This window comes from Psammomys obesus, unplaced genomic scaffold, assembly GCF_907164565.1.
Source record: "Psammomys obesus unplaced genomic scaffold, mPsaObe1.curated_primary_1811, whole genome shotgun sequence".
NCBI lineage: Eukaryota > Metazoa > Chordata > Mammalia > Rodentia > Muridae > Psammomys > Psammomys obesus.
The window spans coordinates 6,220,818-6,238,941 of NW_026596125.1; the positions used below are offsets into that span (position 1 = coordinate 6,220,818).

The window sequence follows — 18,124 nt, forward strand, 5'->3', positions numbered from 1 at the left end:
TCTATCTATCTATCTATCTATCTATCTATCTATCTATCTATCTATCTATCTATCTATATTTTTTTTTGAGACAGGATTTCAGGTTGACCTTGAAAACTATATACCCGAGGATGATGGAGCATGCCTAATCCTCCTGCCTCCACCTCCCAGGTACAAGAATTATAGGCATTCCCTGAACCATGCCTGGTTTATGGGATGCTAGGGATCAAACCCAGGGCTTTGTGCATGGTAGACAGGCTTTTACAACCAAGTGCATTCCGAGCCTGCCTTCAATGTCATGAATGCCTGTCTTCATACTTCCTGTGTTGTCTGAGTTTGCCACCACCTTCCTTGTCCAACATTCTTATTCTAAAATGCTGACTAACCCTTGACTCCTAAATTCCTGCCTGCGTTCTGCTGCTGAACTAGAGCTACATTTTCTGTTTGAGGCATCTCAGTTCTGATCTGTGACCCTGAGATAAGACTAGAATGATCTTGGCCTTTCTGACCTGAGCCCCGATGAATAGTCTCCTTACCCTCCAAATAACTGCAGCTTGCTGAGCTGCCTGTCAGACCTAGAGACCTGCTGGTGTGCAGCACACACACCAGCAAAGCTTTATTGAACTTTGAACTGTCTTTAAAGTTCATAATATCAGGACCTGGAGAGCTGGCTCAGCAGTTAAGAGCATGTGCTGCTTGTCCAGAGGACCTGAGTTTGGTTCCTCACACTCACACTAGGAAGTACACAACTGTCCACAACTCTAGCTCCAGGAGATCTAATACCCTCTCTGACCTCTGTGAGCACCCACACACTCAGAGCCACATGCATATAGCCACATACATACACACATACATACATGCATGCATGCATACATACATACATACATACATACATACACATAAATAAAAATGTTAAATTCAGCCAGGAGGTGGTGGCACATGCCTTTAATCCCGGCACTCAGGAGGCAGAGGCAGTGGATCTCTGTGAGTTCAAGGCCAGCCTGGTCTACAGAGTGAGTTCCAGGACAGCCAAGATTACGCAAAGAAACCCTGTCTCGAAAAAACAAAAACAAAGCTAACTTCACAACCCTGGGGGCTGAAGAAATGGTTCAGTGGTTAAGAGAGTGTACCCCACTTGCAGACCCAAGTTCACTTCCCAGTGTCCAGCTCTTAAAACACAACTATCTATAACCTCTGATAACCTGAGTTTGAGCCCTGGAACCCATGAAGAGGTGGAGGGAGAGAACTGTCCTGGGAAGCTGTCTTTGGCCCTCCGCACATATACACATGCAATAATATTAATGAAAAATTAGCTTCACTCTGGCCCTTTGCTTAAGGGGGAGCTTAGCTCCTGTCTTACTGGAGTGCTTCTAAGAGATCCCCATGAATAAGGGAGCTTCTGGGTAGCAAAGAAATATATTCAGGTTCTAGGTTAAGTGCTTAGAGGATGGATAACAAAATGAGAAGCTGTTGCCTCAACCTAATTACTCCCTATTGAGTGAAGCTGTGGTTTTTAAGCTGTGCGTTACCCTGGTTAACTCCGTGTTATAAGTAACATTTGGCTCCATTTTTGAGTGCAAGAACAGAGGCGGGAGGCATGTAGACACCGCCACCTGCCCAGCAGCACTCATGAGGCTCAGGCTGATAAACAGCCTCCTGCTAAAAGTATAGAAGATACTATCTAAGTATAAATCATAAATAAGTATAATTATGCACCTAAATTCAGAGATATCATGATGGTGTAGTCATGACCGAGTAGAGTTAACCACAGGATGTGCCTAGTAGGGAAGATGCTGCACTGGAGGTTGAAGCAACTCTGTAGAGAAGAAAGTTTTCCTGGGTCATGGATGCTGATGACATCTGGACGGTGACTACAGGATCTTGTGTCAACATGTTTTTTGTTTGTTTTTGTTTTTCAAGACAGGCTTTCTCTGTGTAGCCCTGGCTCTCTTGGACTCACTTTGTAGACCAGCTGGCCTCGAACTCAGAGCAATCCACCTGCCTCTGCCTCCCAAGTGCTGGGATTAAAGGCATGTGCCACCGTGCCCAGTTCTTGTGTCAACTCTTAAGTCTAAGGCTTCTCTGATCTTGTTGTGTGTTTTCAGAAGGCCACCCGGGAAGTCTGCAGCTCTGTAAGGCACGGCGGTGGCATGATTGTTACTGGCATGGCTGGCAAATTGAGATGGTCATCCTCCATGTGTGGTCAGGAATGTGTCCAGTGTTCTACAAGCCCACAGCATGTCTTTGCCAGGATTGTGGGGGTGTCTGGTCATTCTTTCTGAGGCTTCCCGTTAAAAAAGGGAAACTGTGTTAGTTAGGATGATGTGTTTCATTTTAATTTGGCATGTTAGATGAGCCAATGGGGTCTTTTGATTGTTGATCTTCAGTGCTTTGATAGCTGGACCTTGGTTGTCAGCCTCAGGAGGAGGAAGTGGCCAATAAGGAAATAGACCTTGGTGGGTAGCTTTAGGAATGTAATCTAACTTTTTTTTTCTTTAGGCAAAGCAGAGGGAATAGGAGAGAAGCACAAGGCCTGCCAGGCCATTGCAAGCCATGCTTAAGTTGGCTAGAGTCCCTTCAACAAACCCCAAAGACATGTTTCAGCCAGGTATGGCACATGCCTCTAATCCCAGCACTTGGGAGGCTGACAAGAGGATTATGAAGCCAACCTGAGCTAGACAGTAAGTTTCAGGGCAGCCTAATTTATATAATATACCCCAGTCCTTGCTACCCAAGAACTTTTTCTTCTGTGTTTATATTCAGTTAACATACACACACACACACACACACACACACACACACACACACTGTGTCTCTCTCTCTCACGGATCCTTTAGTGCTTTACTTTAAGAGACCTATTTTTATTGTCTTTATTTACATCTGTGTGTGTACATGTATGCCATATGTGTGTCACCAGACTAGAATGAGGGTGTTGGATCCCTTGGAATTGGTGTTAGAGACAGTTGTGATCTGCCATATGGAGTTAAAGGTGGCCTAGTTATTGTCCTATTTCTTAAGGACATCTTGTTTTTAGGTTCGGGTGATATTTGAATGACACTGATATGAACACTAGGTTTTTTTGTTTATTTGTTTGTTTTGGTTTTTTGAGACAGGGTTTCTCTGTGTAGCCTTGGCTATCTTGGACTCACTTTGTAGACTCAGCAATGCGCCTGACTCTGCCTCCAAAGTGCTGGGATTAAAGGCTTGCACTACTATGCCCAGCATTTTTTTTTGCATTTTTTAATTACAATTTATTTATTTTGTATCCCAGCTGTAGCCCCTTCCTTTGTCCCTTCCCAATCCCTACCTCCCTCCCTCCCTCCAGCTTCTCCTCCCATGCCCTTCCTCCAATCCACTGATAGGGGAGGTCTTCCTGCCCTTCCATACGACCCTAGCCTATTAGGTATTAGGTCTCAGCAGGGCTGGCTGCATTGTCTTCCTCTGTGAACTGGTAAAGTTGCCCTACCCCTCCTTGGGGATGGGGGGGTGTGTGATCAAAGAGCCAGCTACTGAGTTGATGTCTGAGACAGCCCCGGTTCCCATTACTAGGGAACCCACTTGGAGACTGAGCTGCCATGGGCTATATTTGTGTAGGGGTTCTAGGTTATCTCCATGCATGGTTCTTGGTTAGAGTATCAGTCTCAGAAAAGACCCTGTGCCCAGATTTTTTGGTTCTGTTGCTCTCCTAGCTCCTGTCTCCAGGTCTTTCTATCATAAGATTCTTTCATAAGATTCCCTGCACTCTGCCCAAAGTTTGGCTATGAGTCTCAGCATCTACCTTTATACCTGCTGGGAAGAGGGAGAAAACAGGAACAGGACAGAAGCCTACCATAGAGGGCCTCTGAAAGACTCTACCCAACCTTTTTTTTTTTTTTTTTTTTTTGAACACTGGTTTTAATGTGAATATAGGCTGGCGTCAGCTTACTTTGTAGCCATACTGTCCTTGAATTTCAACTCTCCTGCCTTCATGTCCATTAATGATGGTGTTAAAGGTTTGAACCACCATGCCTGAGTTTTATTATTATTGTTGTTGTTATTATTATTATTATTATTATTTTTTTTTAGACAAGATCTTGGTTATGTACCCCAGTGTGATGGATATTCTTGGTTGTCAACTTGACTACATCTGAAATTATCTAAGAACCAAGCACTGGGCACACCTGTGAGGGACTTTACCTAATTAAATCATTTGAAGTGGGAAGACCCACCATTAATCTGGATCTTCTGAAGTGGGAAGTCCACCTTTAAACTGAGTCACCTCTGCTGGCAGCCTATATAAAAGACATGGAAGAAGGAAGCTTTGCTCTTGCCTGCTTCCTGGCAAGTCCATTCCTTCACTGGGGTTAGAACCTTCTTCATCTTCTTTTTTAACTGTTTTATTTTATGTGCATTCATGTTTTGCCTGCATGTACATGAGGCTGTCTGGAACAGCTGTCTATAAAGATAGCTGTGAGCTGCCATGTGGGTCCTGGGAATTCAACTTAGGTCTTCTGGAAGAGCAGCCAAAGCTCTTAATTGCCAGGCCATCTCTCCAGCCACTAGAACCTACTTCTTTAGAATTCCAGTGTATACTGAAGAAACATCTGTATACAGCTGAAACGTCTAGCCTCTTGGACTGAACAACTACTGAGTTCTTGGACTTTCTGTTGTACTAATAGCAATTGTTTGACTAACTGGATTACAGTCTAATAAAGCCATTCTAATAAATTGTGCGTGCGTGTGCGCACGCACACACACACACACACACACACACACACACATTCATCGTATCAGGCCTGTTCCTCTAGAGAACCATGATTAATAGACCCAGGCAGGAGGATTTCTTGACCTTTAGAAATCCTCTGCACCAGCCTCCTGAGTGTAGTATTACAGGCAAGGTCGCCTGGATCCTAGAGTCTTTAAATAAAATCATAAACATGCTTTCATGTATGATTATAGCAGTCTTGATACATTGATCATGTCACCTTTCCCTTGAAAAGGTCAATATTCAGCTGGACATGGTGGCATGTGACTGTAATCCCAGCACTTGGGAAGTAGGGATGTGTAGTGGGAGTGCCCACGGAGCCAGAAGAGGGAGGTGGAGTTACAAGCTGCTGTGAGCCACTGCCTGACGTGGGCACTGGAAACTGAACTGTGATCCTCTTCGAGGGCAGCAAACGCTCCTGACTGCTCAGCAGTCACTCAGGGTCCTCCTGCCTAGGATACACAATGAACAAACGCTGTGGTGAGTGTCACCCTAGCTGCTGAAATAAACGGGCTACATTTTAAGCTAGTCTTGTGAGACTGTCCATGCTGCCTAGAAAGTCAAGGAATGTGATCCCTGGCGTTGGGCTTAGAAGAAAGGATGACCTCCTGCCCTTTCTGACACATGTCTACCAGGTGATGAGTAGGCAGGCCCAACTACTTCCACCCAGCATGAATGCTGGGATGTCTTTCCAAGGGCCAGGCGTTTCTTCATTGCATAGAGCACTGTTGCTGGTATAGGTTCTGAGCCTGAGGTTTGTGATAATGAACAACAGCAGATCCTGCTCTTCACTGCCTCTTTTGGCTGAAGTGTCCATGTAGGAGGTGGACTTGATACCACTTCAGAGACTTAGGTCCTCACGGCGCCTGACTGTCTCTGCCTGTAGAGTTCATGCCTTAGGCCTTGTGGAGAAGGAATCCAGAGGCTTAGAAATGTGGTCAGCCTAGATTTAAGGCAAGGCCAGTTGGCCATTTGACAATGAGGACTTGGGTTCATAACAGCTTCCTAGAAAGTGGAGCATGCTGGGCTCCAGGCTTTTAATGTAATACTCAGAGATCCTTCTTTTCCTATTACCATTGTTTAGGGGTCACAGTCCCTGGCCATAGAATTAGCCTTACCTCAGAAAGAGCCCTCAAATCAAAGAGTTGTTTATGATTTCCAGAACTGACCTCCATGCTCTACCTGGTGCTGCTGGGAGCCCTGCCTCTTCCTCAGGCCTTCCAGTGTAAGGTCAGGAGCTCGGGGGTCAGGGCTGTGAGATGAAAGGACTGCTGGAGAAGGGGTCTGCCTTGGTATTCAGGTCCCTTCCAGCGGCTGGCTCCACTTTCTGCTGGCTGCAGATAGGACTCTAATCGCCTCTGAAGGCTTGGCTGGTAGATGGGGAAACGCTTAGTGAAAGCTGACAGGCGACACCTTGGCGTGCCGAACTCTGTCTCCTTCCTGCTCTAGCATTTCCAAGATCGGGTTGCAGACCCTGGATCTCCACCCTTGTCTGGAAATTTTTCATTCTTTAACCAGGGGTTCACATAGGGAAAGGGCCTATCAGGAAGGTGGCAGCTGCATCTTTAGAGTTACACATTTCTAGAAGGGTGGGTGATGTGGGTTTTGTACTAGTTCTTTGACCAGGGACAGTATTTATCACATGTCGTATAGTTAGTCTCTGCTCAGAAACATCCTGTTGTACTCAAGTCAAGATCCAGCACCTTCACTATGTCTCCTCCCTCACTCTGCTCTCTCTTCTCTCTTCTGGCTCAAGGCCTTTGCCAATAGATAATCTCACCCCTGGCTCCCTTCCTCCTTAGGTGTTTCCTCAAACAGCCCTTGAGTATGGCCCTCTTTTGCTTCCTCTTTCTTTTCTTTTCTCTTTTCTCCTTTTTCCTTTCTTCGTCCTTTCCTTTCTTAGAGAGACTGGGTTTCACTGTGGAGACCAGGCTGGCCTTGAACGCAGAGAGATCCAAATAGATATATTTATCTACTTTATGCATTGGTGTTTCCCTGATGACTCCAGGATGTGCTGAGCAAGTAAGTTGGAGACGGTTTTCGCTCCATGGCTCCTACTTTTGCAGAAGGGCTCTCATCTTCAGAGGGAAGGAGTGTGGCTCAGCTCCAAGTCTGAGCACTGAGCTCAGGTGAGAGCATTTCTTTCATTCAGGCCCCGACTCTGGAGAATCAGTCCAGGGCCAAGTCAAGCCTCTTTCTGAGGGTGATGTGTGATGAGGGTAAAGAGGTATAAACTTGGCTTGAGGTGCAGAGACGAAGCTCTTCATCTTGTTACCTGAGTTTCCAGGGTGTATTATTGAAAAGGTCTTGTTCTCTGGTCAGTGCTGGAGTGCCCTGGAGAGTAAGGCAGGCTGGGTTTCTGTTTCCCTGAATCTTCAATTCTTAGGGGAAGACATTACAATGTATTTATAGTTTTAGAGAGTGCAGGTATTGGGTTAAAAATAGAGTGGGGGGCGAAGTATTAAGAGAGTAGCTGAGATTAAGATGAATATATATATATTATATATTTATATATATATCCTATTATATATATACATATATATATATGTAGAGAGAGAGAGAGAAAGAGAGAGAGAGAGGGTATATTTCATAGTGCATCCCACATTGGTTTGTGTGAAGCTTTAAAATGAGACCTTGGTGCCAGGGCTGTCATGTTGTACAACTCTAGGGCCGTTGGTCATACTGTTCTGCTGTTCCCTGGAAGGTCGGTGCTTAGAGCCCTGACCATCTAACTACGGGGCAAATCGAAGTAGTAAAAGGTGCTCATACAAAGTCAAAGCAGGAGGGACCCTGAGGCGTTCTAGGAGGAATGGGGGAAGGCCAGTGTGGCACAAGAGGAGGCTGGAGGGTAGCTGAGCATGCAGTCTGAAGGCAGTGTGGGAAGTGTAACCGTACTGGAGAGGTAGCTCAGTGGTTAAGAGCACTTGAGTTTGGTTCCTAGCACCCAATGGCAGCTCACAACCTCCTGGAACTCCAGTTCAGAGAGTCTAATGCCCTCTTGTGGCCTCCTTGGGCACTAGACGTACACATGGTACACAGATACATTCAGGCAAAACGTCCCCGCACACATAAAATAAAAATAAACAAAAACTTCAAAAAGAATGTGGCAGTCAAGACAAACCAGTTCCAGAGGATCCAGTGCCTTCTTCTGACCTTCTCCAATACCAGATACACATATGGCGTGTGTACATACATACAGACAAAACACCATTACACATAAAATATTAAAATTAAGTTTCACTTTGAAAACAAACTGATGGTGAATTCGTGGTTGACTGATGCAGGGAGCACAGGAATGCTGTATGAGAGCAAGAGTGCGCGGTAGGGCAAGTTTCCCTAGTGCGAAGGCCACAGAACCGCGGTGACTGGTGGCTGCAGCCATGGCCATGGTAGCATCAGAAGGATATTTGAATGCAACTTCGACAGTCAGAGGAAAGCTCATGACGCTTACCATTGCTTGTTTGTTATTTAATGTCAAGGTCTGAGCAGCTCCTTGAAGCCAAGGGAATGTCATCACCACTTAGCGTTGCTCAACATTGACACGGTGTACCCTGTTGCCCAGCACACATGCAAAGTACAGCCTTGCCCTTGGGGAACTGAGATGCTGAAGATTGTGTCTTTGAATTACCTGCTTCAGGTGTCTTGAGGCACCTGGCTGCTCAAAGTCTTAGGAGATGGTAGGTGGACAAAAGGCCTGTGGGCAGACTTCTGGCTCTTGGGTCAGCCTTAAGAAGCCCTTGAGCTATACACCTGTGCAAGAGAGGCACACTTCCCAAATTGAATTGTGACTTGCCATCATTGGCTTATCTTGTCTTCTTATTGTAAGGTTGTTGACTTAAGTCAGAATGAGGAATGGCGGCCTTCCCTCAGAGTTCTTTTTATTTTTTAAATCTATTTTCGTTGTTGTTGTTTTTTGAGACAGGGTTTCTCTGTTAGCCCTGGCTGACGTGGAACTCGCTCTGTAGACCAGGCTGACGCCGAACTCAGAGATCTGAGTACTTCTGCCTCCTGAGTGCCTAAAGACATGTGCCGCTACCACACCCAGCTTCATGTCAGTTCTTTCTTTCTTTTAATTATTTATCCTATTTTCTATGCATTGGTGTTTTACCTGCATATATGTATGTCTGTGTGAGGGTGTCAGATCCCTTGAACTGGAGTTGCAGCTGTGAGCTGATATGGGTGCCGGGAATTGAACCTGGGTCTTCTGGAAGAACAGCCAGTACTCTTAACCGTTGAGCCAGCTCTCTATCCCCCAACACAGCAGAGTTCTTAATAGCTTGCCTAGCTGGCTCGGGATTCCCCTGGGTTTGACTATGTGCCCTCTGGAGGTGGCTGGGAATGGAGGGAGCAAGGTCTAGCAGCTCTTCCCACAGGGGAGGGTGGACTGAGCCTCCACTGCCCTGTAGGAAAGGGTCCGCTTCTCCTGGCCTAGTCTGGGAAGCTCTCTGCTCACTGAAAGCCCAGGACAGAGTTAAGCCGCTAAAGTATCGGGAGCAGGAGGGTTCATTTGGCTGGATTCTTAGTGGAATCTGCCCTGGGAGCTGCTGGTTTTGAACCTGAGGAATGCGATGGGAATGTGGCCATTGGCTTCTGGGTAGGCATCTCAGGAAGCGATTCTCCAGTGAGGCAGATGCCATGAATCTGATTGGACAGAGTGTAGCAGAAAGCAAGCGTGGGAAACTCAGAGTTAACGTCCTCAGCTCTAGAGTGAGCATGTGCTCTTTGATCCCGCCTCAGTTCTTCTCTTCCTTTGCTGGGAGCCGAACCCAGGACCTTCCACAGGGTCTACCCCTGGTTGTACGATAATAGCATTTTTGTTTTTCCTTCCTGACTCCTCTTTGCCATCCCACCCCCCTTTTTAATTTTTTGTTTTTAAGAGTCGAATATAGCCCAGGCTGGCCTTGAATTTCCTGTGTGGCTGAGGATAACCTAAACTCCTGATCTTCCTGCCTTAACCTCCCCAAATACTAGAAATATGGTTGATGGTACCATACCCAGCTTTTCTCTCATTTTATAAAGGTTATGGAAAATGGTTCAGTAGAACTCAGTTTTAAGGAAGTCATTTTGTTTGTTTGTTTGTTTTTATTTTGAGACAGAGTTTCTCTGTGTAGCCGTATCTGTCCTGGAACTCACTCAGTTGACCAGGCTAGCCTTGAACTCAGAGAGCTGCCTGCCTCTGCCTCCCAAGCGCTGGGATAAAGGCGTGCACCACCTGCCTGGCTTAAAGAAGTCTTAATTCTAGAAGAATATTGCCATATAAACGTATCTCAAAAATTTTAGTTTAGTCCTTTTTTTTTTTTTGCTAAGTTTTACAGTATAATACTGTTGTCATCAAACAGTGTTTCCAAATGGCTAATGATATTATCTGAGTAGTTCAAAATGAAAACATCCCCTCTGCTGACGTTTATTCAGTTTATTTATAGAATTCCACTGTTGAGCTGTTGTCACTCAGAGAACAGTAGCCATCAAAAAGTCTCAGGCCATGTTTGAGGGCTCTGAAAGGGATCCAAAGCCAGGACATTGGACAAAGCTAGTAGCCTCTGGCCAGTGGCTCTTGAAGGACTGTGTCCCCAAAGCCCCAGAGTCCCAAAGTTAAGGAAACAGCAGCCCCTGCAACCCTGGAGGTGTGGCAGGGCAAGACAGGTGGCTTCCAGCTGGCTCTAAGAAGATAGGTCAAAGCTGTTCTCCACCTGAGGTTGAAAATCCATCGCTCTGGTGGAGACTGTCCTTGTCCCAGTGTGTTGGTGAGGAAACTGGGGCCCACAGAAGGCGGGGGAGCTAGAGCTGGCATCAGCTCACTGGCCTTGGCAGCCTGTGTCTGTGTTGTTTCTCTCTCATCCAGCCTCTTACTGGGACCCTGGAGTCCAATGGCCTTGGAGTTCACCCTGTAGCATGCAAGGGCCAACACACTGAGACTGTTGGGATGTCCTCGCTGCCCGGCTTCCTTGCTGCTCCTGGCAGACTTGCCGTTCCACCTCATCCATTAGCTATTTATTTATAATTTGTTAGGACGTTTATTTATTGTGTGCGCATGCACCCTCCTCGGTCTAGTTTCCTGGGACTCGTCTTCCGGTGTCAGCCTTCTGAGTAGCTAAGACCAAGGTGACACATTGCATCCAACTACAGGTATTTTGATAACTTTTGTTAGCTTTTGCTTCATGGTTTTTCTTGTTTTATTTTTCAAGACAGGGTTTTTCTGTGTAGTCCTGGATGTCCTGGAACTCCCTCTGTAGACCAGCCTGGCCTGGAATTCAGGGATCTGCCTGTCCCTGCCTCCTACGTGCTGGGATTAAACCTGTGAGCTACCACCACCCAACATTAATTCATTTTTTTTAAATGCCCATTCATTTATGGTAAAATGCTCATGATTTGAAAATTACCATTGCCGCCATCTTTAGGAATTGTTTAGTGAAATTAAGTTTTTATATTAGTGTACAGCCGTTACCGCCTTCAGTTTCTGGAACTTTTAAATTTTCCCTGTTGAAACTAGATCCTTTCAAATAATAGCTTCCCATTCTCCGTGTCTCCCAACACCTCGAAGTCAGGGCTCTACTTTCTGTCTGACTCTGGCTACTCTAGTTGACGCATGGGGGTGTTGCTCCTTTGTGTCAGGCTTATTTCATTTAGCAAGACGTCTTCAAGACTCATCCCTGTGGTGTGGGTCAGACTGTCTGTGTGCATGTGCTTGTGTCTGAGACAGGCTTTCGTACCACCAAGGCTGGCCTCAGAAATCACTGTGTAGCTGAGGGTGGGTGTGAGCTGCTGAGCCTTCTGCTCCTACCTCACATATGTTGGGAATATGCTGCCACACCCTGCCCCCCCCCCTTTAAAGGCTGAATAGTTGACTGTTGCATATCTGCACATTTTCCCATTTACTTACCTGGCAGTAGGCTCTTGGATTGCCTGGACTGTTTGTGAACCCTTCGGCATCATTGTGAATAATGCTGCTGTCAACAAGGGTGTTTAAGCCCCTGTTTTCAGGCTTTTGTGTAGATACCCAGACGTGGCGTTACTGGCTCATTGCAGCAATTCTGTTTTGTGTTTTGGAAACAGCTATAACATTTCCTATAGCTGCTGTGTTGCCATCAGCCATGTACAGACATTCCAGCTTCATGATCACTTGACTTGATGAGGGGATGAGCTGCCATTTACATTTTTACCTGACAGTTAACAGTAGAGGCTCAAGTATGGGGTTTGCATGTAACCTGGTCCTCACCAGGTTGGGGTGCACAGAGAGCCTGCTTCTCAGAGCTCATAGGCCAGTCTGCTTCCTGCTAGCCCTGGCTTCTAGCCATGGTGGTGTCCTAACAAAGCACCAGGCCTTATACAAGCTCCCACTTATAGAACACTGAATTTTTCCCCAATTTTTGTTTTATAAATACTACTGAATATGTTTATGCCAAAGGCTTTTTTCCAAATACAAGATTATTCCCTTACGGTAAGCTCCCAGAGCCAGTAACTGCTACTGTAAATAATAGCTGGCGCCGAGCTGTTCTGCTGTTCAGGTGTTGTTGAAGCCCTTGGCTCTGTACGTATTACGCATGAATTAAGTAGCTTCTTAGAAGCTCCCCCCACCCCCAGCATAGCCTCACTCTACCATGCATTCATGCTGAGACGCTGCTCCCTCGGGAAGTCTGTTCCTGAACGTAGCGCTCACATCTGGGCTAGGGTGGAAGCCAGGGAGCCCTAGCAGCCCTGCCTCTGCCCTCCTTAGAGCCTGGTTACTGCATTTTCAGAAACGCCTGGCTTGTTCTGTGGGTGCTCAGAGCCACAGCCTCATGGGTGCAAAGAAAGTGCTCCTAGGTGCCTGGCCATCACTCCAGCCACTTTTTTTTGTTGTTGTTGTTGGTCTTGTTTTGGTTTTGGTTTTTCGAGACAGGGTTTCTCTGTGTAATTCTGGCTGTCCTGGAACTGGCTATGTAGATGACCAGGCTGGCCTGGAACTAAGAGATCCAGTTTCCCAACTGCTGGGATCAAAGCCGTGTACCACCAACTGCCCTTTTTTTTTTTTTTTTTAGATTTAAAAATGTTTATTTTATTCATATGGATGTTTTGCATTTCTTTATGTAAATGCACCTTGTGCATGCCTGGTGCCTGCTAAGGTCAGAAGGTCATATCCTTTGGAGCTGCAGTTATAGATGGCTGTAAGTCACCATAGGGGTGCTGGGCCCTGAATCTGGGCCCTTTAGGAGAGCAAGCTGTGCTCTAACTACTGAGTGATCTCTCCAGCTCCCTATCCAGTTCTCACATCTTCGTTTTGATTGCCGGTTTTTAACTTCTCTGACAGACAGGAATCTGACTCTCATTCCCCCCCATACATTTACACTTGGGTAGTTTCAGAATTATTAACCTATACTAATGTAACAATAAACCAACTTAGTAGAGTTTGTTTGTTTTCTTTTCTTTCTGTCTTTCTCCTGAAGATACATGGCCAACAAACTGTATCCAAAGGTTACTACTGGAAAAGCAAAAAAACAAAAAACACCACCACCACCACCACCTCTCCTGTCTCCAGCCCTGCCCACCTGAGTCACGCTGCTTTTGTAGGCATTTTGTCTCCTTCCCAGGTGTGCCCTTCCTGTGTGGCACCCACATAAATGAACAGGCAGTGTTCCCTTGCTTTTCTCCACTCACTAGTGTCTTAGCAGCTTGTTTTCATCTGGGTGCTTTTTTTTTTTCCATTATAAACTTTATTAGAACTAACCTCATTATCAATGCCATCATGTTAAGTGTCTTGTATGTCAAAACTCTGAGTGTAAGTTCTGAGCTGCAAAGAGCATTGGTTTGTTTTTTTTTCCATCTGTCTTTCATGCCTTTGTTTACTAGTTGGATAAAAGCACAAGCAGCCCCGTTTTAATTTTTAAATTAGGTTTATCTGTCTGAGTGCGGCACCTACGTTGTTTACCATTGACGTTTCTTAGCGTGTGAGTGCCATGCCTACCTGTGTGCATGTGTACTGCTTGTGTATCTGGTGTTCTCAGAGGTGGGAAAAAGCACATCAGATGTCCTGGAAATGGAGTTACAGATGGTTGTGACCATCATTTGCATGCTGGGAATCGAACGCAGGTCCTCTGGAAGAACAGCCAGTGCTCATGGCTGAGCTCCATTATTAAAAAAGGAAGAAAAATATATTTTATTTATCCTTTGAAAGTTTCATATATGTAAGCAGTGTTTCCGGATCATATCCACCCCAGCCCCTTTGCTCCATTCCCCAGGAGTTCCCAGCATAGCCTCCTCCCCCCATGTCCTATCCTTTTAAGTTTTTTAAGCCATTGCCGAGTCCAGTTAGTCCTGACTGTTGCGCTGGCTGGTCACGTGGGCTTCGTCTTGTGCAGTTGAGTTGTTTTGAGATGGTTGTCTCACCGAGGCTGGCCTTGCTGAGCTGAGAAGGACCTTCAGGGGCTGGAGCGATGGCTCTGTGGTTAAGAATGCTGACTGCTTTTGCAGCACGCCCATGTCTGTTGCTCAGCACCCTCCAGCTGCCTGTAACTGCATCTCCATGAGATCCACCTGCACTCGTGTGCGTGCATACCCCCCCCCCACATGCACATAGTTAAAACTGAAAATAAAATCTTAAAGGACAGGATGGCTCTGTGGTTAAGTGTATTTGATGTTCTTCCAGAGGGTTCAAGTTTGGTCTCCAGCATCCACACTTGTGTGGCTTACAACTGCCTGTATCTTTTAAGAGCAATCTGATGCCCCTCCCCTCCACGGTCATTTGCACTCGTGTACATACCTGCACACAGACATACACATACACATAATTAAGGTAAATCTTTAAAAAACAAAAAAACGAATGACCTTCAACCCCGGCCCCCACCCCCACTTTGTTCATTTTTTTCTTATAGTTGAGTTTACCCTTTGGACCACCACCGTGTATGAATGAGCACGTAGGTAGGTAGTCTGTAGTAGTTTGAGGTACAGTTCTTAGAGGTGCTAAAAGTGTATGTAGTTTTGTTAGCTGTGGCTAAATTCCCCTCCTCAATAGTTGTACTGATTGTGCCCCCACTGGGGGAATGCCTCTGTCCTGTAACCTCGCCAACAAACTGCAGTGTCATACTTCTTCATATTTGCTAATCTGATGGGTAAGCACAGGCTCTCACGGTTGTTAATTTGCTTCAATTTACACTGAACATTTTGTCACGTGCTTGTGAGACATACACCCTGATATATTGGTTAATGGGGAAAAGTTGTAGGAAATGTATCATCGGGCTGTGCTGTTTTGTGAACATATAGTATACTTTCACAAACCTATGTAGTGTAGCCTGACAGCACAGCCATTTGGCACTGTCTGTCAGTCCTAGGCTACAAGGCTGTACAGCATGTTAATCTATCAGATACTGTATACAGTTGTTAACACTGCCATATGTGTATATCAAAACCTGGGAAAAGGTTGTCAGGCATGATGGCACATACCTTTAAACCCAGCACTTGGGAGGCAGAGGCAGGTGGATCTTGAGTTCAAGGCCAGTCTGGTCTTGACGGTGAGTTTCAAGCCAGCCAGGTATATTTAGTGTGACCATGGCTGGAAAAACAAAACACATAGAAAAGATAAGCTGAAAGTCTGGCATAGAAGGTCTTTCAGGAGGCCTGGTAGGAGGCTCAGTGAGAAAGGTGACTTTTGAAAGCCTGACAGCCTGTTCTGGATCCACATGGTGGAAGGAGTGAACTGGCCCCTGCAACCTGTTCTCTGATGGCCACATTTGTGCCAGGGCATGTACTCCCCTGACCCCCTTACACATGCACATATGCCTAATGAATATATCCTAAACAAACAAACATCACCAAAACAAAGCAAAAACGCGTGTGCGTGTGGAGAAGCCTGGCTGTGAGTGGTGCATGCAGGAGCTTGCTCTGGCTGAGTCTGGTGAGTGTCTGATGGCCTGGGAAGGACATTATAATGCCCCTCTGCGGACTTTTAAACACTGACGCACGGCCTGCACTCAATTAACAAAAACTTTTTAAAAAGTTAATTAAGTTACTATAACATTTTTATTCTACAAACTTATTTTTTGTATATATGTAGTATAGGAACATGAATATACATGTGAGTTGTTGGAGGGTGCGTGAACATGTTTTGTGTGTGTGTGTGTGTGTGTGTGTGTGTGTGTGTGTGTGTGTGAACATGTCTCTTTGCTCTCATGTTTCATCCTAGAAGACATGAAAGATAGCTGTTCCCTTGGAGTGACTCCATTCTCTGGTCAGACATACCCTCTTTGGCAGAGAAGCCTTTGTGTGAATCGGTCTGGACCAAGCCAAGCCCCTGCGGAGAACTTTAGACACTGAATGCTCTTGTTGCTTGGCTGTTATTGCCTGGACAGCCTGCTCTGGAAGGGAAATCTGACAGGCCCAGATCGTGTGTTTACCCTGAGGCTGGGCCATTCCAAACTCATGTTTCAGAGTAGTGAGGTTGTGTCCAGCCTGCCTGGTGGGTGGTAATCAAACACAGGTGGAGACCATCTGGCTGGGGCTATCGCTCCTTCTCAGCCAAGTCAGAGCTGGCCTGCCACCACAGAGCTGGCTTAGAAAGCACCCTGCGTGGAGGCAGATGGCGTGCACGTGTGTGCACACAGCCCTCCCCAGGGAGATGTGGGATGAGTGCAGATGACTCAGTGGCTTCTCTCTGCATCCGTGGATTCTCCACTGCTTGGTCCTTAACGCGTATGTTCCCTTTAGTCTGTTCCTCAAGTTTTTGTGGTTAGAAATCATGTATTTTCCTTGGCCTAAGATAAAAGCCTTGGAATAATAGTGTAATGCACTTTACAAAGCCGACTCTAATTGGTGGCTGCTTGAGATCTTCCTTTTGCCCTAGTGACCCATCTCCTTGTGTAGAGTTTTGTTTATTTGTTGAGTTTTGAGACAGGGTTGTGTAGCCCTGGCTTGCCTAGAACTCACTGTGTAAAACCACTGGCTTCGAACTCTGCCTCTCCAGAGCTTGGATTAAAGGCTGCATACCACCATGCCCCAGCCTTTCAGCGTTCTAAAGTCGATCTCTTATAACTGGATTTTCACACTCTTCCAAACCTGGGGCCTCTGGGAGGCAGCTTTTGCATCCTCACTGTACGAAGCTGTGGACTTGACCCCAACATGGCAATTCATCAAGGAAACAAATAGTGTAAATAGTGTCACTTTACGCAATTTGTAGCCTTGTTTCCAAAGATCCATATTTGTGCCCTCTAAATAGATTCTGCTTCCTACATGGTAACCAGAAAAACAGGCAAACCACATAGACTTCCTTAAAATGCAGTTGGATTTGACTGTGATGGTTTCTAAGGACGCCTCTTGAGTTAAGGCAGCTTCTCCGAATGATCTCTCCGCCAAGGGATCTCAGGGCCAGGGGGTGGGATCCACCCGCACCTGCCCACACAGCCGAAGCTGAGACTCATGTCAGTGTGTGAGGCGTGGGGGTTTCTTTCTCCCCAGTCTCCCATCCTAGCCTCTGGGGAATGGTAGCCAAGGAAGGATGCTGCAAGGAGCTCCAGGATTGAACAGGGATTGTGTCTTCAGCTCTCAAGAGGGGAGGGAAGGTGTTGGCTGTCGTTTTAGTTTATGGTTCGTGTTTGTATGCTGGGGAGTTTACACGTGTAGAGTCATTGTGGTTCATGTTTGTACAAGATATAATTACTCAAAATTACATGACGAACATATTTTAGTTCTTAACCCTTCCCATCCTGCCAAGCTTTATGGACTCCTTGGGGACTTCTTCCTGGATACCTCCCTCACCTGAGTGTGGCACCCCACCAACCAGGCTCTGCTCCTGGATACACTTCACTGCCCTGTCTGGTGGTAATCTGTTTCGGGACGTCCCTGAGACTTCAGGGCTCCCGAGTACTTCCTAGCAAGGAGATGCAGGCATTCAGATCTCATGCGAATGGTCACCCTGAGGAGTGTGGCCGCACAAACTATCGTCTTCCCTATCCCGGCAATGTTTTACCCTGGGTCCAGTGACTGAGGGGTGTTCTTGGAGGGGTAGAGAAAGCGGTGCTTGCTGACTCATAGGGTACCGACCTTAGGCAGAGAGGGGCCCACTCAGCATTTCAGTCTGCCTTGGGACCTGTCTACAGACACCGACTCAGGAGGCCAGTGAGTGCAGCGAAGGGTGCACCGAAGTCCTGGTGTCCCTGGAGGTTGGGGGAAGAAAGCCATGTTTCCCCGGAGCCCACAGCCAGGCTGTGGGCTCACGGGGCGTGTGTCCTTAGCAAACTCAGTGGCTGCTAGCGGTGTGAAAAAGTGAGGACTCGGACTCGCAAAATCTGGAAGTTATAACTCAAGAGCGGCAGTATAGGAGTTTGCTGGGATAACGGCAAACGTGTACACCGTCCGCTCACTAGAGGGTAAAGCAGGCTTCGGAGAGGCTTCTTCACCCTCGGATTTCCTTTGCATTGAAGATTTCGTGTGGAG

At 46.4% G+C, this 18,124-nt stretch overlaps 1 protein-coding gene across 2 annotated transcripts in view; it reads left to right on the forward strand.

The window, feature by feature from the left end:
- Positions 1-18,124, forward strand: part of Sufu (SUFU negative regulator of hedgehog signaling) — a 96,167-nt gene that overhangs the window by 11,197 nt on the left and 66,846 nt on the right. The gene's annotated exons all lie outside the window — the stretch shown is intronic.